The 27,587-nt window shown below is 45.8% G+C and overlaps 1 pseudogene; it reads left to right on the plus strand.

The window, feature by feature from the left end:
- Positions 1-27,587, plus strand: LOC123142779 (uncharacterized; annotated as a pseudogene).

Here is a 27,587-nt window from a genome sequence, read left to right on the forward strand (position 1 = left end):
ATGAAGCTCAACCGGGTTAGCCGCCGCCGTCGTGATGTAAGCCCCCGTTGCTTGTGTCCTCCTCCTCAAATTTTTGTGCATGACTCATTGAACTTATCAATCTATATCTATCCAGCTGTTGAAAGTCGACAGGCTAATCAAACTGCCCGACCATGTGCTGCTCAACATCCTGGAGAGGCTCGGCATGCTCGACGCCGTCAGGACCTGCCTCGTCTCCAAGCAAACGCTCAACCTGCCGGCCTTGCTCTCTCGGATTGTCGTCGACTTCAGCGACGGCGATCTACGCTGGATGAACCGTGATGTAACCGACGCGACTGTCAAGATCCTGAGCACGAGGTCTCCTGGGATCCCCGTCCGCATGCTGAAGCTCAGGTTCATCATGAGAGGCGACGACCATCTCAAGATCGGCAGGGCCGTCGCCCTCGCCATGGCGACCCAGAAGATTTATGAGGCAGAGTTCGAGATCCTGACCAAGGACGTCTATTATAAGACAACTGATGCGGATCTCCTCGACTCTGCGAAGATGTTCAACAGTTTTATCGGGGAGTGTCCGGACGCGTTTGCCGGCCTCACGCGGCTGCATCTGCACAACCTCAGGTTCCGTCAATCGGACATACCCAACATCCTAACCACCTGCAAGAGGCTCGAGTCGTTGCATTTGTCCCGGTGTGATGCAGGGGACAAGTCGGTGCTGCGCGTAGAGCACGCCAGACTCGTTGAGCTTACATTCGTCTATGGGGAATTTTTAAGACTAGAGCTTCACAGTCTACCCAAGCTTCAACGGATGACCTTGCATAGATGGGCATATTGTACTAACAATCCCTTGTTCCTTGGTTTTTGTCCCTCGGCTATCCAAACTAAGCCTCGCTAACGCGTATCATTCATCAAACAACCACAAGCTAAGCCAATTGCTTGTTAATGTCCCCTCGATAAGTGATTCCATCTGGATTTTCTAAGTGAAAAGGTACGTACTCACAAATGATCATCTTTCTTTCTTTCTTTTTGGAAAAGCTCACTACGATCATCTTTGTCTGGTTTTGTCTATTATGATGGATGGTTATATATATGTTTTAAAGGATTTTATATTATCACAATGTTAACAAGCCACCAAAAGAATGTATCCAATTGATCCTGTTATAAATATGCATGTACGCCATCCAAAGCGGGATATAAATTCACTTGTAATCCACAGTTCTACACTGAATTTTTGTGGTCAAAATATGTCACGCCCAATATGCGATACTATCCTAAAGAGACTCGAAGGCCCACCAAGGATAGAACCGCATATTGAAACGCCTTCGCAAGGTGGATATCATTACATCAACATTACATAATATTCGGGGATACATACAAGGCATACAAATGCCGCAAGAATACATCAATACATCATACATGAAGACAACATCCGACTACGGATGAAACATAAACAGAAACCCAAACGACATCCACCCTGCTAGCCCAGGCTGCCGACCTGGAACCTATCCTCTGAACGAAGAAGCAGCAGAAGAAGAACTCCAAAACAAGACATCGCTCTCGCGTCATGATCATCGCATAAACCTGTACCTGCAACTGGTGGTGTAGTAATCTGTGAGCCACGAGGACTCAGCAATCCCATTACCATGGGTATCAAGACTAGCAAACCTTAAGGGGAAAGGAAAGGATAAAGTGGTGAGGTTGCAGCAGCGACTAAGCAAGATATGGTGGCTAACTTACGCAAACAAGAGCGAGAAGAGAAGCAAAGGAACGGTCGTGAACTAGCCATGATCAAGAAGTGATCCTGAACTCCTACTTACGTCAAACAAAACTCAGACCGTGTTCACTTCCCGGACTCCGCCGAGAAGAGACCATCACGGCTACACACACGGTTGATGCGTTTTAATTAAGGTCAAGTGTCAGGTTATCTACAACCGGATATTAACAAATTCCCATCTGCCACATAACCGCGGGCACGGCTTTCGAAAGATAATACCCTGCAGGGGTGTCCCAACTTAGCCCATGATAAGCTCTCACGGTCAACGAAGGATATTCCTTCTCCCGGGAAGACCCGATTAGTCTCGGAATCCCGGTTACAAGACATTTCGACAATGGTAAAACAAAACCAGCAAAGCCGCCCGGATGTGCCGACAAATCCCGATAGGAGCTGCACATATCTCGTTCTCAGGGCACACCGGATGAGCAAGACGTCGGGTTGGCATAGACCCTGGTTGCCCAGGGGGCGCCGGACATCGCTCGGTTTGGACCAGCACTTGGAGAAGCACTGGCCCGGGGGGGTAAAAATAAGATGACCCTCAAGAGAGCGACTCCCTAGGGAAAAGAAATAGGCTAGGCAAATGGTAAAACCAAGGTTGGGCCTTGCTGGAAGAGTTTTATTCAAAGCGAACTGTCAAGGGGGTCCCATAGATCACCCGACCGTGTAAGGAACGCAAAATCCGGGAACATAACACCGGTAAGACGGAAACTAGGGCGGCAAGAGTGGAACAAAACACCAGGCATAAGGCCGAGCCTTCCACCCTTTACCAAGTATATAGATGCATTAATAATATAAGAGATATTGTGATATCCCAACATAAACATAATCCAACATGGAGCAATCTTCATCTTCACCTGCAGCTAGCAACGCTATAAGAGGAGCTGAGCAAAGCGGTAACATAGCCAAACAACGGTTTGCTAGGAAGGGCTAGAAGGTGACAAAGGTTAGAGGTTCATGGCAATTTGGGAGGCTTGAGTAGCAAGTGAATAGGTGGCGCAGCAAAGCGATAGAACGAAGCAACTAGCATAGCAATGATAGTAATGAGATCCAAGGTGGCGGTCATCTTGCCTGAAATCCTGCTAGGAAGAAGAACGAATCCATGAAGAAGATGAAGCCACGAAGACGAACGAATCCTCACGATCGCAATGACACGGGAACTATCGAGAAGAAGCACACAACAAGGTAAACACACCACACATGAACAAGACATGATGCTCAACCAAGAATGATGCATGACAAGTCTAAACGAAGCTACTCATGACAAGAGATGATGCATACAAGAGCAACACATCAAGGCAAGTTTAAATGAGGCCGGAAACAACATATAACAATTCCGGTAAGTCCTCATATGCAAATTTCGAAATTGGTCCAGAACTGAATAAGCATTAAGTTGAAGTTGTTAAACAGCAAGTTAAATAGCACCATGATGATCTAGACGAAATTGTAGTCAAGTTACATATAAAGTTCATTAGATTCGGAGCTACGGCCTATAAGATATGAGCAAAACAAGTTAAACATGGCATTGATGCAAAATGCATACAAACATCAAGCAAACACCTCAAAACAAGGATGCAACATGATAATATGGAACTACATACAATTCTAAGCAAGTTTCATATAGAGCATGCTCAAAACGGAGCAACGGTGCAACACATACACTCCAAACAATACATGGCAACAATCTGTCCAAAACAGCAACTAAGCATCTAGCAAGCATCAAAACAATATGCTATAGCAACTCAACATGAAAACAAAAGGCATGGACATGATGTACAGGTAAAGCACAACAAAACATGAACAGTGAGCTATCTCCAGAAATCACTAGAACATGCTCAAAAGGACATGGCAAGATTGCAAATAATAACAGGTTCGCAGACTTAGTGAAATTACTGGACATGGCAGAAATAACATCAGGTAGCACTGTTCAGAGCACGAAATCAACATGCTACAGAACTTAACATGGCAAAACAAAGCATGGCATTAATCTACTCAAAGCATATGATAAAAGTACCTTACTAACCATAAGCCAAAAAGGACCAGAAGATATGATGGCAAGCATGTAAACATAGCAAGTTTCGTTATCAGGTTTCAGACTTGGCAGAAAACAGAGCATGGCAGAAATAATAATATGAATGCCTCTTTGTGAGCTTGATGCACTCACTACAGAGCAATAAATGACAAACCAAGCACACCTACAGCAAGATGGCATGTTTATGAAGCTAACCATGGCAAGGACAAATGCATAGCATGTATGGATCAACTACAATAAGCTTGGCAAAATTGCATATCATGAAAAGAATCTGCCAGAAATATTTTATAGCAAAAGTAGAGCAAGATTGAGTCATGCTATGGCACACCATAATTGCAAACAAGGGCAGGAATGGATCAATTACAACTATAGCTACAAAACATCCTTACTGAATATCTCCAAAATATGCATGGATATCTGTGTAGCATCAAGTTTACATGGCAACAAAATTACAGCAGACAAGGACTTAGAGAAATCACTAAGTCCCTGAAATCAGAAATATTACGGAGCCTACTTTGCATGCTTGTTCTAGTCACCACAGAGATCACAAAAATACATGGCATACACCCTTGGAAAGATGGCATGGCATACTTCAAAACACATGTAGAGCTCATGCCCAAAAGATGCACAGATTAAATGATACAAAAATGACAAATCTCCAAGTTCTGACAAGAACCAGAGAATAACAGCAACTAGCCCTCTTCCAACGAACATTAGGGTATCAAGATGATCTCTAATGAACATGGTGCAATTGAACAAAATGAAGAGCATCACGACGCGAACAATTCGACATATTATACGCGCGAATCGGAGCTACATGCACGAAGTTACGATGCTATGAACATGGCATGATAATGACATCAGAGAAAGACGGGAAAAATTCGACCTCGAGGGGGGGGGGCGAAGTCAACGCGAACTGGATCGGGGCTCGGCGCTGGGATCGAGGCGGGGCCGCGGGGAGACGGCGACGGAGGAGGCAAGGCGGCGGGCGCGGGCGGCGCTCCGGCGAGGGGAGGTACCGGCGGCGGAGGTCGGAGGGAGGAGATGCGGCGGCGGGGCCCACGGCGGAGCACGGGGCGGCGGCCATGGCGGCGGAGACGCGGGCTGTCGCGGGCGGCGGCGGAGGTGTCCCCGGCGGGCGCTGCGGCGGCGGAGGCAGAGGGGCGGCGCGCCGGCGAGGCGGCGGCGGAGCGCGCCGGCGGGGAGGCGCGCCGGGCGGCAGCGGCGCTGGGAGGCCGGAGGCGGCGAGGCGGACGGGCGGCCGCGCGGGCCTGGGCGGAGCTAGGGTTAGGGTGGAATTCATCCGCGAATTTCGGGGGAGGGGGTGTTTATATAGGTAGAGGGAGCTAGGAGAGTCCAAACGAGGTGCGGTTTTCGCCCACACGATCGTGATCGAACGACCGAGAGCATGGCGGAGACTTAGAGGTGTTTTGGGGCTGTTTGAAAGGGGGTTTTTGCTGGACACTCAAATGGACTTTGCGGATGCCCGGTTAACCGTTGGAGTACCAAACGACCTCCAAATGGAACGAAACTTGACCGGTGGTCTCCCGGTGATATACCCAGGTCACTTGACAAGACTCGGTCCATTCCGAGAAAGTTTGACACCCGCACACGAAAGAAAACAAGAGGGGTGCACCGGAGGAGATAGGAGCGCCGGATTGCAAAACGGACAACGGGGAAAATGCTCGGATGCTCGAGACGAACACGTATGGAAATGCGATGCACATGATGACATGATATGAAATGCAGATGATGACATGGCAAAAGCAACACGCAAGTAGATGACATGGCAACGACAGCGGATAACTGGCAGACACCTGGCGCAACGGATCCGGGGCGTTACAACACTCCTCCACTAACAAGAGATCTCGTCCCGAGATCTTAGGACCGAGACGGAAGAGAAAAAGGATGAGGTGTAATAAGAACAAGACAAAGAGGATGAACAACGTCAAGAACACTCGAGAAGAAAAGAGGAATGTTGAGTTAGACAAGAAGCAAAAGCTCAAGGGATAAGCCTGAACTCGAAGCCACACCGGTTGGGAGAAGACAGGAAAAAGGAATAAGATCGCAAGAGGAAATCAAAGAATCGAGAGCACTCGAGAAGAAAAGGAACGACGATAATGACGAGAATCGAATGCTCACGGAATCAGATAGACTCTGAAACCACTCCTGTTAGAACGAGATAAGAAACCAATAAGACTGAAGGATTTAGGCAGCACGAGCTCGAGAAATGGGAAGATACTTGACTTAAGAAACAACACAAAATCTCCGGAAAGAATTGAATTAATAGAATGAGAGGAACGGGGAGGAAAATGACAACTTGTGCCACGAATGAAATAGAGAGCATCCTTAGCAGGAAAACATTGAACGGAGTTGTTGGAAATTCAACAACGAAAAGAATAAGTTTGTTGTGGACTTATGGATAACATCCCGAAAATTATGAGGTGGTAACCTACCACAAGCGGAAAAGATTGAATAGCTGAGAGAGAACGAAGAAATGCCAAACTCCACTTCAAAAGAAAACAGAGAATTATTTGCACTTCGAGACACGAGAAGAAAAGATACTTGAACTCCAGCAACAAAAACTTGATGAACTCTTGAAGAATGAATTAAATCATGACGACCACCGTGAAGAACTCCGGTAACAAAAGGATGACGAGATAAAATAGAAGAATAGCATAAGCTCTGAGTCTTGCGATGATTTAGATGGAGGTTCCGACGAAATGGCCGAGGAAATTTGAACTCCGGAAAGAAAAGATGAAACACTTGAAACTAGAATTTATTCATCAAGAACAAACTCTGAAGAAAAAGGAATTTCTTGGCGACGATGAAATAAGAATAAGAAATTACGTTATGCTTATCCTTCATCAATTAAATTGATGAAACGCAACGGATTTCGCATACTACTTATTCTCGTTGGAAAGATTAAAAGGAGATATAGCGCCAAAACTTGAGGAAAAATCTTCGTGAACCACCGGTAGGATTAGAAAGAACGAGTTAATTGATATGATAACAACATAAAGAAATCTTGAGTGAACCACCGTTAGAATTCAAAATTGACTGACGAAGGAGAATGACTCACCGGGAAAATAGGAAAAGCACGAATATACTTGAGGGAATCAAATGTAATTGAAAGAAGAGATCGCGAGCTGATTGAAGCATACTTGAACGAAGCACCGGAAGAATAAGGAGACGAACGAAAAGGCATGAATATAGAATAATCAGAGAACGGATTAGAAAACTTAGAACGACGAAATATTTTGAAAAGAAGACCTCCGGATAAATGAGACGGAAAAACAACTCCTGAAATACTCCGGATGGGTGAAAAGAAGTGCACGACTAGAAAGAATTGGATAGGCTAAGATCGAGCTAGCACCGCGAATCTCCGGGAGAACGAACAAGATTTAAGAGAAATGCTACTTCGTTTCTCAGATGTTGAGAATGACGGCGAGAAACAACACCAAAATTGTTGAGATACTCCGGGAGAAAAAATGTTGGCCCGATCATGAAAGAATTTGAAACGATCTTGGAGAAACATCTGACTGATGAAATTCATACTTACGTCAAACTTCAAAAGGATTTGAGAAAAACTCCGGGAAAATTAGAAGAGTCAGGTAAGATCCTGGGAAAAGACCTGTGGGTTAGGGCCCACCGAAAAGAAACACCGTTGAGAAAGGATTGTTGATCAGATAGATGATGCACCGGAACAATTGAAATATTTGAATGAGGTGACAACCTCGAATTAATTCGAACACAGACGAATCTCTTGAGATGTCTTCATCACTCCGGAATGATTAAATGACGAGAGGGGAACGAGCAACGGAACACATTTAGGCCGAGGAAAGAATATGGTTACTACCGAAAAATTGGAATTGAATCCACCTGAGAAGAAAAGAGATGAAGAATGTCGAACGAGGCAAAATTCACCGGTTGAAATAATTGAGGAAAGACTGAAGATACTCCGCACGAATGAAATTGATGCTCGAAAGAGACTCAGACTCCGGGAATAAAAGGGGTGGGAGGGCGGGAAAAACAACGGCAACTTGGAAGGGGAAATCGACGAATGGCTTTGAAGAGAAAAGCACCGGTTGAAATAATTGAGGAGAGAATGCAAAGATTTCGCACGAGTAGAATGGATACTCGATTACAGACTCCGGTTCCGAGAAGAAGAAGGGTGGGCGGGTGGGAAAAACAAGGACAACTTCGGACAGGGAAAACGACATCGGAAGAGAAATAACTGAGAACTGATCTCGCAAAAGATGACGAGGATCGAAAACACTCGAAGAGAAATGCGCCGGATTGAAAAAGGATGGACAACGAACGAAAACTAACCACGTGATCCTAAGAAAAATTTGAAGGGGAAGATGAATAGTTCAAAACACCTACGTCAAGATTTCTCACCAGAGCGACGAAGAGGCAGAGGAGTAAAAAGAATTCCTACTCTCCGATATAACTAGACTCAGAAAAAGTTTTCTTCTAGACTCAACAACGGCCAAACTACACGATCAATCAAGGGGGGGCTCCTAGGGTCGGTCGAGGCTCTGATACCAACTTGTCACGCCCAATATGCGATACTATCCTAAAGAGACTCGAAGGCCCCACCAAGGATAGAACCGCATATTGAAACGCTTTTGCAAAGTGGATATCATTACATCAACATTACATAATATTTGGGGATACATACAAGGCATACAAATGCCGCAAGAATACATCAATACATCATACATAAGATCAACATCCGACTACGGATGAAACATAAACAGAAACTCAAACGACATCCACCCTGCTAGCCCAGGCTGCCGACCTGGAACCTATCCCCTGATCGAAGAAGAAGCAGAAGAAGAACTCCAAACAAGTAACATCGCTCTCGCGTCATGATCATCGCAAAACCTGTACCTGCAACTGGTGGTGTAGTAATCTGTGAGCCACGAGGACTCAGCAATCCCATTACCATGGGTATCAAGACTAGCAAAGCTTAATGGGAAAGGAAGGATAAAGTGGTGAGGTTGCAGCAGCGACTAAGCATGTATGGTGGCTAACTTACGCAAATAAGAGCGAGAAGAGAAGCAAAGGAACGGTCGTGAACTAGCAATGATCAAGAAGTGATCCTGAACTCCTACTTACGTCAAACATAACCCAGAAACCGTGTTCACTTCCCGGACTCCGCCGAGAAGAGACCATCACGGCTACACACGCGGTTGATGCGTTTTAATTAAGGTCAAGTGTCAAGTTATCTACAACCGGATATTAACAAATTCCCATCTGCCACATAACCGCGGGCACGGCTTTCGAAAGATAATACCCTGCAGGGGTGTCCCAACTTAGCCCATGATAAGCTCTCACGGTCAACGAAGGATATTCCTTCTCCCGGGAAGACCCGATCAGTCTCGGAATCCCGGTTACAAGACATTTCGACAATGGTAAAACAAAACCAGCAAAGCCGCCCGATGTGCCGACAAATCCCGATAGGAGCTGCACATATCTCGTTCTCAGGGCACACCGGATGAGCCAAGCTACGGTAAGGCCAGACCCTGAGTTGCCCCAGGTGGCCCCGGCATCGCTCAGGTTTGGACCAACACTTAGAGAAGCACTGGCCCGGGGGGGTAAAATAAGATGACCCTCGAGAGAGCGACTCCCTAGGGAAAAGAAATAGGCTAGGCAAATGGTAAAACCAAGGTTGGGCCTTGCTGGAAGAGTTTTATTCAAGGCGAACTGTCAAGGGGGTCCCATAAATCACCCAACCGTGTAAGGAACGCAAAATCCGGGAACATAACACCGGTATGACGGAAACTAGGGCGGCAAGAGTGGAACAAAACACCAGGCATAAGGCCGAGCCTTCCACCCTTTACCAAGTATATAGATGCATTAATAATATAAGAGATATTGTGATATCCCAACATAAACATAATCCAACATGGAGCAATCTTCATCTTCACCTGCAGCTAGCAACGCTATAAGAGGGGCTGAGCAAAGCGGTAACATAGCCAAACAACGGTTTGCTAGGAAGGGTGACAAAGGTTAGAGGTTCATGGCAATTTGGGAGGCTTGAGGAGCAAGTGAATAGGTAGCGCAGCAAAGCGATAGAACGAAGCAACTAGCATAGCAATGATAGTAATGAGATCCAAGGTGACGGTCATCTTGCCTGAAATCCCGCTAGGAAGAAGAACGAATCCATGAAGAAGATGAAGCCACGAAGACGAACGAATCCTCACGATCGCAACGACACGGGAACTATCGAGAAGAAGCACACAACAAGGTAAACACACCACACATGAACAAGGCATGATGCTCAAACAAGAATGATGCATGACGAGGCTATATGAAGCTACTCATGACAAGAGATGATGCATACAAGAACAACACATCAAGGCAAGTTTAAATGAGGCCGGAAACAACATATAACAATTCCGGTAAGTCCTCATATGCAAATTTCGAAATTGGTCCAGAACTGAACAAGCATTAAGTTGAAGTTGTTAAACAGCAAGTTAAAGAGCACCATGATGATCTACACGAAATTTTAGTCAAGTTACATATAAAGTTCATTAGATTCGGAGCTACGGCCTAGAAGATATGAGCAAAACAAGTTAAACATGGCATTGATGCAAAATGCATACAAACATCAAGCAAACACCTCAAAACAAGGATGCAACATGATAATATGAGACTACATGCAAATCTAAGCAAGTTTCATATAGAGCATGCTCAAAACGGAGCAACGGTGCAACACATACACTCCAAACAATACATAGCAACAATCTGTCCAAAACAGCAACTAGGCATCTAGCAAGCATCAAAACAATATGCTACAGCAACTCAACATGAAAACAAAAGGCATGGACATGATGTACAGGTAAAGCACAACAAAACATGAACACTGAGCTATCTCCAGAAATCACTAGAACATGCTCAAAAGGACATGGCAAGATTGCAAATAATAACAGGTTCACAGACTTAGCAGAAATTACTGGACATGGCAGAAATAACATCAGGTAGCAATGTTCAGAGCACGAAATCAACATGCTACAGGAACTTAACATGGCAAAACAAGGCATGGCATGAATCTACTCAAAGCATATGACAAAAGTCCCTTACTGACCATAAGCCAAAAAGGAACAGAAGATATGATGGCAAGCATGTAAACATAGCAAGTTTCGTTATCAGGTTTCAGACTTGGCAGAAAACAGAGCATGGCAGAAATAATAATATGAAGGCCTCTTTGTGAGCTTGATGCACTCACTACAGAGCAATGCATGACAAAACAAGCATACCTACAGCAAGATGGCATGTTTATGAAGCTAACCATGGCAAGAACAAATGCATAGCATGTACGGATCAACTACAATAAGCTTGGCAAAATTGCATATCATGTAAGAATCTGCCAGAAATATTTTATAGCAAAAGTAGAGCAAGATTGAGTCATGCTATGGCACTCCATAATTGCAAACAAGGGCAGGAATGGATCTACTACAACTATAGCTACAAAACATCCTTCCTGAACATCTCCAAAATATGCATGGATATCTCTGTAGCATCAAGTTTACATGGCAACAAAATTACAGCAGACAAGGACTTGGAGAAATCACTAAGTCCCTGAAATCAGAAATATTACGGAGCCTACTTTGCATGCTTGTGCTAGTCACCACAGAGATCAAAAAAATACATGGCATACACCCTTGGAAAGATGGAATGGCATACTTCAAAATACGTGTAGAGCTCATGCCCAAAAGATGCACGGATTAAATGATACAAAAATGACAAATCTCCAAGTTCTGACAAGAACCAGAGAATAACAGCAATTAGCCCTCTTCCAACGAACATTTGGGCATCAAGATGATCTCTAATGAACATGGTGCAATTTAACAAAATGAAGAGCATCACGAGGCGAACAATTCGACATATTATACGCGCGAATCGGAGCTACATGCATGAAGTTACGATGCTATGAACATGGCATGATAATGACATCAGAGAAAGACTTGGAAAAATTCGACCTCGAGGGGGGGGGGCGAAGTCAACGCGAACTGGATCGGGGCTCGGCGCTGGGATCGAGGCGGGGCCGCGGGGAGACGGCGACGGAGGAGGCAAGGCGGCGGGCGCGGGCGGCGCTCCGGCGAGGGAGGTGCCGGCGGCGGAGGTCGGAGGGAGGAGATGCGGCGGCGGGCCCACGACGGAGCACGGGGCGGCGGCCATGGCGGCGGAGACGCGGGCTGTCGCGGGCGGCGGCGGAGGTGTCCCCGGCGGGCGCTGCGGCGGCGGAGGCAGAGGGCGGCGCACCGGCGAGCGGCGCGGAGCGGCGGCGGGGAGGCGCGCCGGGCGGCGGCGGCGTGGGAGGCCGGAGGCGGCGAGGCGGACGGGCGGCGCGCGGGCCTGGGCGGAGCTGGGTTAGGGTGGAATTCATCCGCGAATTTCGGGGGAGGGGGTGTTTATATAGGTAGAGGGAGCTAGGAGAGTCCAAACGAGGTGCGGTTTTCGCCCACACGATCGTGATCGAACGACCGAGAGCATGGCGGAGACTTAGAGGTGTTTTGGGGCTGTTTGAAAGGGGGTTTTTGCTGGACACTCAAATGGACTTTGCGGATGCCCGGTTAACCGTTGGAGTACCAAACGACCTCCAAATGGAACGAAACTTGACCGGTGGTCTCCGGTGATATACCCAGGTCACTTGACAAGACTCGGTCCATTCCGAGAAAGTTTGACACCCGCACACGAAAGAAAACAAGAGGGGTGCACCGGAGGAGATAGGAGCGCCGGATTGCAAAACGGACAACGGGGAAAATGCTCGGATGCTCGAGACGAACACGTATGCAAATGCGATGCACATGATGACATGATATGAAATGCAGATGATGACATGGCAAAATGCAACACGCAAGCAGATGACATGGCAACGACAGCGGATAACTGGCAGACACCTGGCGCAACGGATCCGGGGCGTTACAACACTCCTCCACTAACAAGAGATCTCGTCCCGAGATCTTAGGACCGAGACGGAAGAGAAAAAGGATGAGGTGTAATAAGAACAAGACAAAGAGGATGAACAACGTCAAGAACACTCGAGAAGAAAAGAGAAATGTTGAGTTAGACAAGAAGCAAAAGCTCAAGGGATAAGCCTGAACTCGAAGCCACACCGGTTGGGAGAAGACAGGAAAAAGGAATAAGATCGCAAGAGGAAATCAAAGAATCGAGAGCACTCGAGAAGAAAAGGAACGACGATAATGACGAGAATCGAATGCTCACGGAATCAGATAGACTCTGAAACCACTCCTGTTAGAACGAGATAAGAAACCAATAAGACTGAAGGATTTAGGCAGCACGAGCTCGAGAAATGGGAAGATACTTGACTTAAGAAACAACACAAAATCTCCGGAAAGAATTGAATTAATAGAATGAGAGGAACGGGAGGAAAATGACAACTTGTGCCACGAATGAAATAGAGAGCATCCTTAGCAGGAAAACATTGAACGGAGTTGTTGGAAATTCAACAACGAAAAGAATAAGTTTGTTGTGGACTTATGGATAACATCCCAAAATTATGAGGTGGTAACCTACCACAAGCGGAAAAGATTGAATAGCTGAGAGAGAACGAAAATGCCAAACTCCACTTCAAAAAAACAGAGAATTATTTGCACTTCGAGACACGAGAAGAAAAGATACTTGAACTCCAGCAACAAAAACTTGATGAACTCTTGAAGAATGAATTAAATCATGACGACCACTGTGAAGAACTCCGGTAACAAAAGGATGACGAGAAAATAGAAGAATAGCATAAGCTCTGAGTCTTGCGATGATTTAGATGGAGGTTCCGACGAAATGGCCGAGGAAATTTGAACTCCGAGAAAGAAAAGATGAAACTCTTGAAACTAGAATTTATTCATCAAGAACAAACTCTGAAGAAAAGGAATTTCTTGGCGACGATGAAATAAGAATAAGAAATTACGTTATGCTTATCCTTCATCAATTAAATTGATGAAACGCAACGGATTTCGCATACTACTTCTCGTTGGAAAGATTAAAAGGAGATATAGCGCCAAAACTTGAGGAAAAATCTTCGTGAACCACCGGTAGGATTAGAAAGAACGAGTTAATTGATATGATACCAACATAAAGAAATCTTGAGTGAACCACCGTTAGAATTCAAAATTGACTGACGAAGGAGAATGACTCACCGGGAAAATAGGAAAAGCACGAATATACTTGAGGGAATCAAATGTAATTGAAAGAAGAGATCGCGAGCTGATTGAAGCATACTTGAACGAAGCACCGAAAGAATAAGGAGACGAACGAAAAGGCATGAATATAGAATAATCAGAGAACGGATTAGAAATCTTAGAACGACGAAATATTTTGAAAAGAAGACCTCCGGATAAATGAGACCGAAAAACAACTCCTGAAATACTCCGGATGGGTGAAAAGAAATGCACGACTAGAAACAATTGGATAGGCTAACATCGAGCTAGCACCGCGAATCTCCGGGAGAACGAACAAGATTTAAGAGAAATGCTACTTCTTTTCTCAGATGTTGAGAATGACGGCGAGAAACAACACCAAAATTGTTGAGATACTCCGGGAGAATGAAAAGAGGAAAAAGGTTGACCCGATCATGAAAGAATTTTAAAACGAACTTGGAGAAACATCTGACTGATGAAATTCATACTTACGTCAGACTTCAAAAGGATTTGAGAAAAACACCGGAAAAATTAGAAGAGTCAGGTAAGATCCTGGGAAAAGACCTGTGGGTTAGGGCCCACCGAAAAGAAATACCGTTGAAAAGGATTGTTGATTAGCTAGATGATGCACCGGAACAATTGAAATATTTGAATGAGGTGGCAACCTCGAATTAATTCGAACACAGACGAATCTCCTGAGATGTCTTCATCACTCCGGAACGATTAAATGATGAGAGGGGAACGAGCATCGGAAAACATATTTGAGCCGAGGAAAGAATATGGTTACTACCGAAAAATTGGAATGGAATCCACCTGAGAAGAAAAGAGATGAAGAATGTCGAGCGAGGCAAAAATTCACCGGTAGAAATAATTGAGGAAAGACTGAAGATACTCCGCACGAATGAAATTGATGCTCGAAAGAGACTCAGACTCCGGGAATAAAAGGGGTGGGAGGGCGGGAAAAACAACGGCAACTTGGAAGGGGAAATCGACGAATAGCTTTGAAGAGAAAAGCACCGGTTGAAATAATTGAGGAGAGAATGCAAAGATTTCGCACGAGTAGAATGGATACTCGATTACAGACTCCGGTTCCGAGAAGAAGAAGGGAGGGCGGGTGGGAAAAACAAGGACAACTTCGGACAGGGAAAACGACATCGGAAGAGAAATAACTGAGGACTGATCTCGCAAAAGATGACGAGGATCGAAAACACTCGAAGAGAAATGCTCCGGATTGAAAAGAGGATGGACAACGAACGAAAACTAACCACGTGATCCTGAAGAAAAATTTGAAGGGAAGAGGAATAGTTCAAAACACCTACGTCAAGATTTCTCACCAGAGCGACGAAGGGGCAGAGGAGTAAAAGAATTCCTACTCTCCGATATAACTAGACTCAGAAAAAGTTTTCTTCTAGACTCAACAACGGCCAAACTACACGATCAATCAAGGGGGGCTCCTAGGGTCGGTCGAGGCTCTGATACCAACTTGTCACGCCCAATATGCGATACTATCCTAAAGAGACTCGAAGGCCCCACCAAGGATAGAACCGCATATTGAAACGCTTTTGCAAGGTGGATATCATTACATCAACATTACATAATATTTGGGGATACATACAAGGCATACAAATGCCGCAAGAATACATCAATACATCAAACATAAGATCAACATCCGACTACGGATGAAACATAAACAGAAACTCAAACGACATCCACCCTGCTAGCCCAGGCTGCCGACCTGGAACCTATCCCCTGATCGAAGAAGAAGCAGAAGAAGAACTCCAAACAAGTAACATCGCTCTCGCGTCATGATCATCGCAAAACCTGTACCTGCAACTGGTGGTGTAGTAATCTGTGAGCCACGAGGACTCAGCAATCCCATTACCATGGGTATCAAGACTAGCAAAGCTTAATGGGAAAGGAAGGGGTAAAGTGGTGAGGTTGCAGCAGCGACTAAGCATGTATGGTGGCTAACTTACGCAAATAAGAGCGAGAAGAGAAGCAAAGGAACGGTCGTGAACTAGCAATGATCAAGAAGTGATCCTGAACTCCTACTTACGTCAAACATAACCCAGAAACCGTGTTCACTTCCCGGACTCCGCCGAGAAGAGACCATCACGGCTACACACGCGGTTGATGCGTTTTAATTAAGGTCAAGTGTCAAGTTATCTACAACCGGATATTAACAAATTCCCATCTGCCACATAACCGCGGGCACGGCTTTCGAAAGATAATACCCTGCAGGGGTGTCCCAACTTAGCCCATGATAAGCTCTCACGGTCAACGAAGGATATTCCTTCTCCCGGGAAGACCCGATCAGTCTCGGAATCCCGGTTACAAGACATTTCGACAATGGTAAAACAAAACCAGCAAAGCCGCCCGATGTGCCGACAATCCCGATAGGAGCTGCACATATCTCGTTCTCAGGGCACACCGGATGAGCCAGACGTCGGTTGGCATAGACCCTGGTTGCCCAGGGGGCGCCGGACATCGCTCGGTTTGGACCAGCACTTGGAGAAGCACTGGCCCGGGGGGGGTAAAATAAGATGACCCTCGAGAGAGCGACTCCCTAGGGAAAAGAAATAGGCTAGGCAAATGGTAAAACCAAGGTTGGGCCTTGCTGGAAGAGTTTTATTCAAGGCGAACTGTCAAGGGGGTCCCATAAATCACCCAACCGTGTAAGGAACGCAAAATCCGGGAACATAACACCGGTAAGATGGAAACTAGGGCGGCAAGACTGGAACAAAACACCAGGCATAAGGCCGAGCCTTCCACCCTTTACCAAGTATATAGATGCATTAATAATATAAGAGATATTGTGATATCCCAACATAAACATAATCCAACATGGAGCAATCTTCATCTTCACCTGCAGCTAGCAACGCTATAAGAGGGGCTGAGCAAAGCGGTAACATAGCCAAACAACGGTTTGCTAGGAAGGGTGACAAAGGTTAGAGGTTCATGGCAATTTGGGAGGCTTGAGGAGCAAGTGAATAGGTAGCGCAGCAAAGCGATAGAACGAAGCAACTAGCATAGCAATGATAGTAATGAGATCCAAGGTGACGGTCATCTTGCCTGAAATCCCGCTAGGAAGAAGAACGAATCCATGAAGAAGATGAAGCCACGAAGACGAACGAATCCTCACGATCGCAACGACACGGGAACTATCGAGAAGAAGCACACAACAAGGTAAACACACCACACATGAACAAGGCATGATGCTCAACCAAGAATGATGCATGACAAGGCTATATGAAGCTACTCATGACAAGAGATGATGCATACAAGAACAACACATCAAGGCAAGTTTAAATGAGGCCGGAAACAACATATAACAATTCCGGTAAGTCCTCATATGCAAATTTCGAAATTGGTCCAGAACTGAACAAGCATTAAGTTGAAGTTGTTAAACAGCAAGTTAAAGAGCACCATGATGATCTACACGAAATTCTAGTCAAGTTACATATAAAGTTCATTAGATTCGGAGCTACGGCCTAGAAGATATGAGCAAAACAAGATAAACATGGCATTGATGCAAAATGCATACAAACATCAAGCAAACACCTCAAAACAAGGATGCAACATGATAATATGGAACTACATGCAAACTAAGCAAGTTTCATATAGAGCATGCTCAAAACGGAGCAACGGTGCAACACATACACTCCAAACAATACATAGCAACAATCTGTCCAAAACAGCAACTAGGCATCTAGCAAGCATCAAAACAATATGCTACAGCAACTCAACATGAAAACAAAAGGCATGGACATGATGTACAGGTAAAGCACAACAAAACATGAACACTGAGCTATCTCCAGAAATCACTAGAACATGCTCAAAAGGACATGGCAAGATTGCAAATAATAACAGATTCACAGACTTAGCAGAAATTACTGGACATGGCAGAAATAACATCAGGTTGCAATGTTCAGAGCACGAAATCAACATGCTACAGGAACTTAACATGGCAAAACAAAGCATGGCATGAATCTACTCAAAGCATATGACAAAAGTCCCTTACTGACCATAAGCCAAAAAGGACCAGAAGATATGATGGCAAGCATGTAAACATAGCAAGTTTCGTTATCAGGTTTCAGACTTAGCAGAAAACAGAGCATGGCAGAAATAATAATATGAAGGCCTCTTTGTGAGCTTGATGGACTCACTACAGAGCAATACATGACAAACCAAGCACACCTACAGCAAGATGGCATGTTTATGAAGCTAACCATGGCAAAAGCAAATGCATAGCATGTATGGATCAACTACAATAAGCTTGGCAAAATTGCATATCATGTTAAGAATCTGCCAGAAATATTTTATAGCAAAAGTAGAGCAAGATTGAGTCATGCTATGGCACTCCATAATTGCAAACAAGGGCAGGAATGGATCAATTACAACTATAGCTACAAAACATCCTTACTGAACATCTCCAAAATATGCATGGATATCTCTGTAGCATCAAGTTTACATGGCAACAAAATTACAGCAGACAAGGACTTGGAGAAATCACTAAGTCCCTGAAATCAGAAATATTACGGAGCCTACTTTGCATGCTTGTGCTAGTCACCACAGAGATCACAAAAATACATGGCATACACCCTTGGAAAGATGGCATGGCATACTTCAAAACACATGTAGAGCTCATGCCCAAAAGATGCACAGATTAAATGATACAAAAATGACAAATCTCCAAGTTCTGACAAGAACCAGAGAATAACAGCAACTAGCCCTCTTCCAACGAACATTTGGGCATCAAGATGATCTGTAATGAACATGGTGCAATTGAACAAAATGAAGAGCATCACGAGGCGAACAATTCGACATATTATACGCGCGAATCGGAGCTACATGCATGAAGTTACGATGCTATGAACATGGCATGATAATGACATCAGAGAAAGACGGGAAAAATTCGACCTCGAGGGGGGGGGCGAAGTCAACGCGAACTGGATCGGGGATCGGCGCTGGGATCGAGGCGGCGGGGCCGCGGGGAGACGGCGACGGAGGAGGCAAGGCGGCGGGCGCGGCGGCTCCGGCGAGGGAGGTGCCGGCGGCGGAGGTCGGAGGGAGGAGATGCGGCGGCGGGGCCCACGGCGGAGCATGGGGCGGCGGCCATGGCGGCGGAGACGCGGGCTGTCGCGGCGGCGGCGGAGGTGTCCCCGGCGGGCGCTGCGGCGGCGGAGGCAGAGGGGCGGCGCGCCGGCGAGGCGGCGGCGGAGCGCGCCGGCGGGAGGCGCGCCGGCGCGGCGGCGCTGGGAGGCCGGAGGCGGCGAGTCGGACGGGCGGCCGCGCGGGCCTGGGCGGAGCTAGGGTTAGGGTGGAATTCATCCGCGAATTTCGGGAGGGGGTGTTTATATAGGTAGAGGGAGCTAGGAGAGTCCAAACGAGGTGCGGTTTTCGCCCACGCGATCGTGATCGAACGACCGAGAGCATGGCGGAGACTTAGAGGGGTTTTGGGGCTGTTTGAAGGGGTTTTTGCTGCACACTCAAATGGACTTTGCGGATGCCCGGTTAACCGTTGGAGTACCAAACGACCTCCAAATGGAACGAAACTTGACCGGTGGTCTCCCGGTGGTATACCAAGGCCACTTGACAAGACTCGGTCCATTCCGAGAAAGTTTGACACCCGCACACGAAAGAAAACAAGAGGGGTGCACCGGAGGAGATAGGAGCGCCGGATTGCAAAACGGACAACGGGGAAAATGCTCGGATGCATGAGACGAACACGTATGCAAATGCAATGCACATGATGACATGATATGAAATGCAGATGATGACATGGCAAAATGCAACACGCAAGCAAATGACATGGCAACGACAGCGAATAACTGGCAGACACCTGGCGCAACGGATCCGGGGCGTTACAACACTCCTCCACTAACAAGAGATCTCGTCCCGAGATCTTAGGACCGAGACGGAACAGAAAAAGGATGAGGTGTAATAAGAACAAGACAAAGAGGATGAACAACGTCAAGAACACTCGAGAAGAAAAGAGGAATGTTGAGTTAGACAAGAAGCAAAAGCTCAAGGGATAAGCCTGAATTCGAAGCCACACCGGTTGGGAGAAGACAGGAAAAAGGAATAAGATCGCAAGAGGAAATCAAAGAATCGAGAGCACTCGAGAAGAAAAGGAACGACGATAATGACGAGAATCGAATGCTCACGGAATCAGATAGACTCTGAAACCACTCCTGTTAGAACGAGATAAGAAACCAATAAGACTGAAGGATTTAGGCGGCACGAGCTCGAGAAATGGGAAGATACTTGACTTAAGAAACAACACAAAATCTCCGGAAAGAATTGAATTAATAGAATGAGAGGAACGGGGAGGAAAATGACAACTTGTGCCACGAATGAAATAGAGGCATCCTTAGCAGGAAAACATTGAACGGAGTTGTTGGAAATTCAACAACGAAAAGAATAAGTTTGTTGTGGACTTATGGATAACATCCCGAAAATTATGAGGTGGTAACCTACCACAAGCGGAAAAGATTGAATAGCTGAGAGAGAACGAAGAAATGCCAAACTCCACTTCAAAAGAAAACAGAGAATTATTTGCACTTCGAGACACGAGAAGAAAAGATACTTGAACTCCAGCAACAAAAACTTGATGAACTCTTGAAGAATGAATTAAATCATGACGACCACCGTGAAGAACTCCGGTAACAAAAGGATGACGAGATAAAATAGAAGAATAGCATAAGCTCTGAGTCTTGCGATGATTTAGATGGAGGTTCCGACGAAATGGCCGAGGAAATTTGAACTCCGGGAAAGAAAAGATGAAACACTTGAAACTAGAATTTATTCATCAAGAACAAACTCTGAAGAAAAGGAATTTCTTGGCGACGATGAAATAAGAATAAGAAATTACGTTATGCTTATCCTTCATCAATTAAATTGATGAAACGCAATGGATTTCGCATACTACTTATTCTCGTTGGAAAGATTAAAAGGAGATATAGTGCCAAAACTTGAGGAAAAATCTTCGTGAACCACCGGTAGGATTAGAAAGAACGAGTTAATTGATATGATAACAACATAAAGAAATCTTGAGTGAACCACCGTTAGAATTCAAAATTGACTGACGAAGGAGAATGACTCACCGGGAAAATAGGAAAAGCACGAATATACTTGAGGGAATCAAATGTAATTGAAAGAAGAGATCGCGAGCTGATTGAAGCATACTTGAACGAAGCACCGGAAGAATAAGGAGACGAACGAAAAGGCATGAATATAGAATAATCAGAGAACGGATTAGAAAACTTAGAACGACGAAATATTTTGAAAAGAAGACCTCCGGATAAATGAGACGGAAAAAAAAACTCCTGAAATACTCCGGATGGGTGAAAAGAAATGCACGACTAGAAACAATTGGATAGGCTAACATCGAGCTAGCACCGCGAATCTCCGGGAGAACGAACAAGATTTAAGAGAAATGCTACTTCGTTTCTCAGATGTTGAGAATGACGGCGAGAAACAACACCAAAATTGTTGAGATACTCCGGGAGAATGAAAAGAGGAAAAAGGTTGACCCGATCATGAAAGAATTTTAAAACGAACTTGGAGAAACATCTGACTGATGAAATTCATACTTACGTCAGACTTCAAAAGGATTTGAGAAAAACACCGGAAAAATTAGAAGAGTCAGGTAAGATCCTGGGAAAAGACCTGTGGGTTAGGGCCCACCGAAAAGAAATACCGTTGAAAAAGGATTGTTGATTAGCTAGATGATGCACCGGAATAATTGAAATATTTGAATGAGGTGGCAACCTCGAATTAATTCGAACACAGACGAATCTCCTGAGATGTCTTCATCACTCCGGAACGATTAAATGATGAGAGGGGAACGAGCATCGGAAAACATATTTGAGCCGAGGAAAGAATATGGTTACTACCGAAAAATTGGAATGGAATCCACCTGAGAAGAAAAGAGATGAAGAATGTCGAGCGAGGCAAAAATTCACCGGTAGAAATAATTGAGGAAAGACTGAAGATACTCCGCACGGATGAAATTGATGCTCGAAAGAGACTCAGACTCCGGGAATAAAAGGGGTGGGAGGGCGGGAAAAACAACGGCAACTTGGAAGGGGAAATCGACGAATAGCTTTGAAGAGAAAAGCACCGGTTTAAGTAATTGAGGGGAGAATGCAAAGATTTCACACGAGTAGAATCGATACTCGATTACAGACTCCGGTTCCGAGAAGAAGAAGGGAGGGCGGGTGGGAAAAAACAAGGACAACTATGTATGGGGAAAACGGCATCGGAAGAGAAATAACTGAGGACTGATCTCGCAAAAGATCACGAGGATCGAAACCACTCGAAGAGAACTGCTCCGGATTGAAAAAGAGGAAGGACAACGAACGAAAACTAACCACGTGATCCTGAAGAAAAATTTGAAAGGGAAGAGGAATAGTTCAAAACACCTACGTCAAGATTTCTCACCAGAGCGACGAAGTGGCCGAGGAGTAAAATAATTCCTACTCTCCGATATAACTAGACTCGGAAAAAAAGTTTTCTTCTAGACTCAACAACGGCCAAACTACACGATCAAACAAGGGGGGCTCCTAGGGTCGGTCGAGACTCTGATACCAACTTGTCACGCCCAATATGCGATACTATCCTAAAGAGACTCGAAGGCCCCACCAAGGATAGAACCGCATATTGAAACGCCTTCGCAAGGTGGATATCATTACATCAACATTACATAATATTCTGGGATACATACAAGGCATACAAATGCCGTAAGAATACATCAATACATCATACATGAGAACAACATCCGACTACGGATGAAACATAAACAGAAACCCAAACGACATCCACCCTGCTAGCCCAGGCTGCCGACCTGGAACCTATCCCCTGAACGAAGAAGAAGCAGAAGAAGAACTCCAAACAAGGACATCGCTCTCGCGTCATGATCATCGCAAAACCTGTACCTGCAACTGGTGGTGTAGTAATCTGTGAGCCACGAGGACTCAGCAATCCCATTACCATGGGTATCAAGACTAGCAAAGCTTAATGGGAAAGGAAAGGATAAAGTGGTGAGGTTGCAGCAGCGACTAAGCATGTATGGTGGCTAACTTACGCAAACAAGAGCGAGAAGAGAAGCAAAGGAACGGTCGTGAACTAGCAATGATCAAGAAGTGATCCTGAACTCCTACTTACGTCAAACATAACCCAGAAACCGTGTTCACTTCCCGGACTCCGCCGAGAAGAGACCATCACGGCTACACACGCGGTTGATGCGTTTTAATTAAGGTCAAGTGTCAAGTTATCTACAACCGGATATTAACAAATTCCCATCTGCCACATAACCGCGGGCACGGCTTTCGAAAGATAATACGCTGCAGGAGTGTCCCAACTTAGCCCATTATAAGCTCTCACGGTCAACGAAGGATATTCCTTCTCCCGGGAAGACCCGATCAGTCTCGGAATCCCGGTTACAAGACATTTCGACAATGGTAAAACAAAACCAGCAAAGCCGCCCGATGTGCCGACAAATCCCGATAGGAGCTGCACATATCTCGTTCTCAGGGCACACCGGATGAGCAAGACGTCGGGTTGGCATAGACCCTGGTTGCCCAGGGGGCGCCGGACATCGCTCGGTTTGGACCAGCACTTGGAGAAGCACTGGCCCGGGGGGGGTAAAATAAGATGACCCTCGAGAGAGCGACTCCCTAGGGAAAAGAAATAGGCTAGGCAAATGGTAAAACCAAGGTTGGGCCTTGCTGGAAGAGTTTTATTCAAAGCGAACTGTCAAGGGGGTCCCATAAATCACCCGACCGTGTAAGGAACGCAAAATCCGGGAACATAACACCGGTAAGACGGAAACTAGGGCGGCAAGAGTGGAACAAAACACCAGGCATAAGGCCGAGCCTTCCACCCTTTACCAAGTATATAGATGCATTAATAATATAAGAGATATTGTGATATCCCAACATAAACATAATCCAACATGGAGCAATCTTCATCTTCACCTGCAGCTAGCAACGCTATAAGAGGAGCTGAGCAAAGCGGTAACATAGCCAAACAACGGTTTGCTAGGAAGGGTGACAAAGGTTAGAGGTTCATGGCAATTTGGGAGGCTTGAGGAGCAAGTGAATAGGTAGCGCAGCAAAGCGATAGAACGAAGCAACTAGCATAGCAATGATAGTAATGAGATCCAAGGTGGCGGTCATCTTGCCTGAAATCCCGCTAGGAAGAAGAACGAATCCATGAAGAAGATGAAGCCACGAAGACGAACGAATCCTCACGATCGCAACGACACGGGAACTATCGAGAAGAAGCACACAACAAGGTAAACACACCACACATGAACAAGGCATGATGCTCAACCAAGAATGATGCATGACAAGGCTAAACGAAGCTACTCATGACAAGAGATGATGCATACAAGAACAACACATCAAGGCAAGTTTAAATGAGGCCGGAAACAACATATAACAATTCCGGTAAGTCCTCATATGCAAATTTCGAAATTGGTCCAGAACTGAATAAGCATTAAGTTGAAGTTGTTAAACAGCAAGTTAAATAGCACCATGATGATCTACACGAAATTCTAGTCAAGTTACATATAAAGTTCATTAGATTCGGAGCTACGGCCTATAAGATATGAGCAAAACAAGTTAAACATGGCATTGATGCAAAATGCATACAAACATCAAGCAAACACCTCAAAACAAGGATGCAACATGATAATATGGAACTACATACAATTCTAAGCAAGTTTCATATAGAGCATGCTCAAAACGGAGCAACGGTGCAACACATACACTCCAAACAATACATGGCAACAATCTGTCCAAAACAGCAACTATGCATCTAGCAAGCATCAAAACAATATGCTACAGCAACTCAACATGAAAACAAAAGGCATGCACTTGATGTACAGGTAAATCACAACAAAACATGAACACTGAGCTATCTCCAGAAATCACTAGAACATGCTCAAAAGGACATGGCAAGATTGCAAATAATAACAGGTTCGCAGACTTGGTGAAATTACTGGACATGGCAGAAATAACATCAGGTAGCACTGTTCAGAGCACGAAATCAACATGCTACAGGAACTTAACATGGCAAAACAAAGCATGGCATGAATCTACTCAAAGCATATGACAAAAGTACCTTACTAACCATAAGCCAAAAAGGACCAGAAGATATGATGGAAAGCATGTAAACATAGCAAGTTTCGTTATCAGGTTTCAGACTTAGCAGAAAACAGAGCATGGCAGAAATAATAATATGAAGGCCTTTTGTGAGCTTGATGCACTCACTACAGAGCAATACATGACAAACCAAGCACACCTACAGCAAGATGGCATGTTTATGAAGCTAACCATGGCAAGGACAAATGCATAGCATGTACGGATCAACTACAATAAGCTTGGCAAAATTGCATATCATGACAAGAATCTGCCAGAAATATTTTATAGCAAAAGTAGAGCAAGATTGAGTCATGCTATGGTACTCCATAATTGCAAACAAGGGCAGGAATGGATCAATTACAACTATAGATACAAAACATCCTTACTGAACATCTCCAAAATATGCATGGATATCTCTGTAGCATCAAGTTTACATGGCAACAAAATTACAGCAGACAAGGACTTGGAGAAATCACTAAGTCCCTGAAATCAGAAATATTACGGAGCCTACTTTGCATGCTTGTGCTAGTCACCACAGAGATCACAAAAATACATGGCATACACCCTTGGAAAGATGGAATGGCATACTTCAAAACACATGTAGAGCTAATGCCCAAAAGATGCACAGATTAAATGATACAAAAATGACAAATCTCCAAGTTCTGACAAGAACCAGAGAATAACAGCAACTAGCCCTCTTCCAACGAACATTTGGGCATCAAGATGATCCCTAATGAACATGGTGCCATTGAACAAAATGAAGAGCATCACGAGGCGAACAATTCGACATATTATACGCGCGAATCGGTGCTACATGCATGAAGTTACGATGCTATGAACATGGCATGATAATGACATCAGAGAAAGACTTGGGAAAAATTCGACCTCGAGGGGGGGGGGCGAAGTCAACGCGAACTGGATCGGGGCTCGGCGCTGGGATCGAGGCGGGGCCGCGGGGAGACGGCGACGGTGGAGGCAAGGCGGCGGGCGCGGGCGGCGCTCCGGCGAGGGGAGGTGCCGGCGGCGGAGGTCGGAGGGAGGAGATGCGGCGGCGGGTCCCACGGCGGAGCACGGGGCGGCGGCCATGGCGACGGAGACGCGGGCCGTCGCGGGCGGCGGCGGAGGTGGCCCCGGCGGGCGCTGCGGCGGCGGAGGCAGAGGGGCGGCGCGCCGGCGAGGCAGCGGCAGAGCGCGCCGGGCGGCGGCGGCGCTGGGAGGCCGGAGGCGGCGAGTCGGACGGGCGGCCGCGCGGGCCTGGGCGGAGCTAGGGTTAGGGTGGAATTCATCCGCGAATTTCGGGGGAGGGGGTGTTTATATAGGTAGAGGGAGCTAGGAGAGTCCAAACGAGGTGCGGTTTTCACCCACGCGATCGTGATCGAACGACCGAGAGCATGGCGGAGACTTAGAGGTGTTTTGGGGCTGTTTGAAAGGGGGTTTTTGCTGGACACTCAAATGGACTTTGCGGATGCCCGGTTAACCGTTGGAGTACCAAACGACCTCCAAATGGAACGAAACTTGACCGGTGGTCTCCCGGTGATATACCCAGGTCACTTGACAAGACTCGGTCCATTCCGAGAAAGTTTGACACCCGCACACGAAAGAAAACAAGAGGGGTGCACCGGAGGAGATAGGAGCGCCGGATTGCAAAACGGACAACGGGGAAAATGCTCGGATGCTCGAGACGAACACGTATGCAAATGCGATGCACATGATGACATGATATGAAATGCAGATGATGACATGGCAAAAGCAACACGCAAGCAGATGACATGGCAACGACAGCGGATAACTGGCAGACACCTGGCGCAACGGAACCGGGGCGTTACAAAATAGCAAGTCCTTGTGATGTGCCCGCGTTCTAGGCCCATGACTGATGTAATTTATGTAGAACATCTTGTAATTAATCTGTTCTGCCTATATCACAGATTTGGGTGCAACCAGAATGCAGGAAACTGGTTGCGCCTGTGCTCAGCAAACTACGCCTTGTGAATCTCAACAATCTTCCTGAGGAATGTGATATCGCTTGGACATTGTTCTTTCTTGAAGCCGCACCATCTGTAGAAGAGCTTTCCATCACAATATGGGATCATAAGTGCCAAATGGAGTCGCAAAAAAGTCGCTCCATGAAAACAGATGTAAAGTGGGAGCCATCTACTCCTGATTTCAAGCACAAAAATCTGGCAAAGCTAACTATCTATGGCTTCCAATCCGATGAAAACTTCATGGAATACGTCAGGCGCGCCATTCAAGCTGTGGTGAACATCAAGGAGGTATCTCTGCATGATAGGAAGGTGTGCAAGCTATGCACTCACAAGTTCCCTGATATTGGGGTTCGTCCTTCGAGTTATCCACGGACTAGCGAGGAGGTTGATTTATTCAGGAAGAAGATCACCGAGGCGAAGGCCGGTTCCCATGCTATGATTCACTTGCGCACCATCGGTGAATCTTTTGCTCTCACCATGGCGGCTGACAACCAAGATGCGGCCGATTAG

The sequence above is a fragment of the Triticum aestivum genome, chromosome 6D, assembly GCF_018294505.1.
Source record: "Triticum aestivum cultivar Chinese Spring chromosome 6D, IWGSC CS RefSeq v2.1, whole genome shotgun sequence".
NCBI classification, from domain to species: domain Eukaryota; kingdom Viridiplantae; phylum Streptophyta; class Magnoliopsida; order Poales; family Poaceae; genus Triticum; species Triticum aestivum.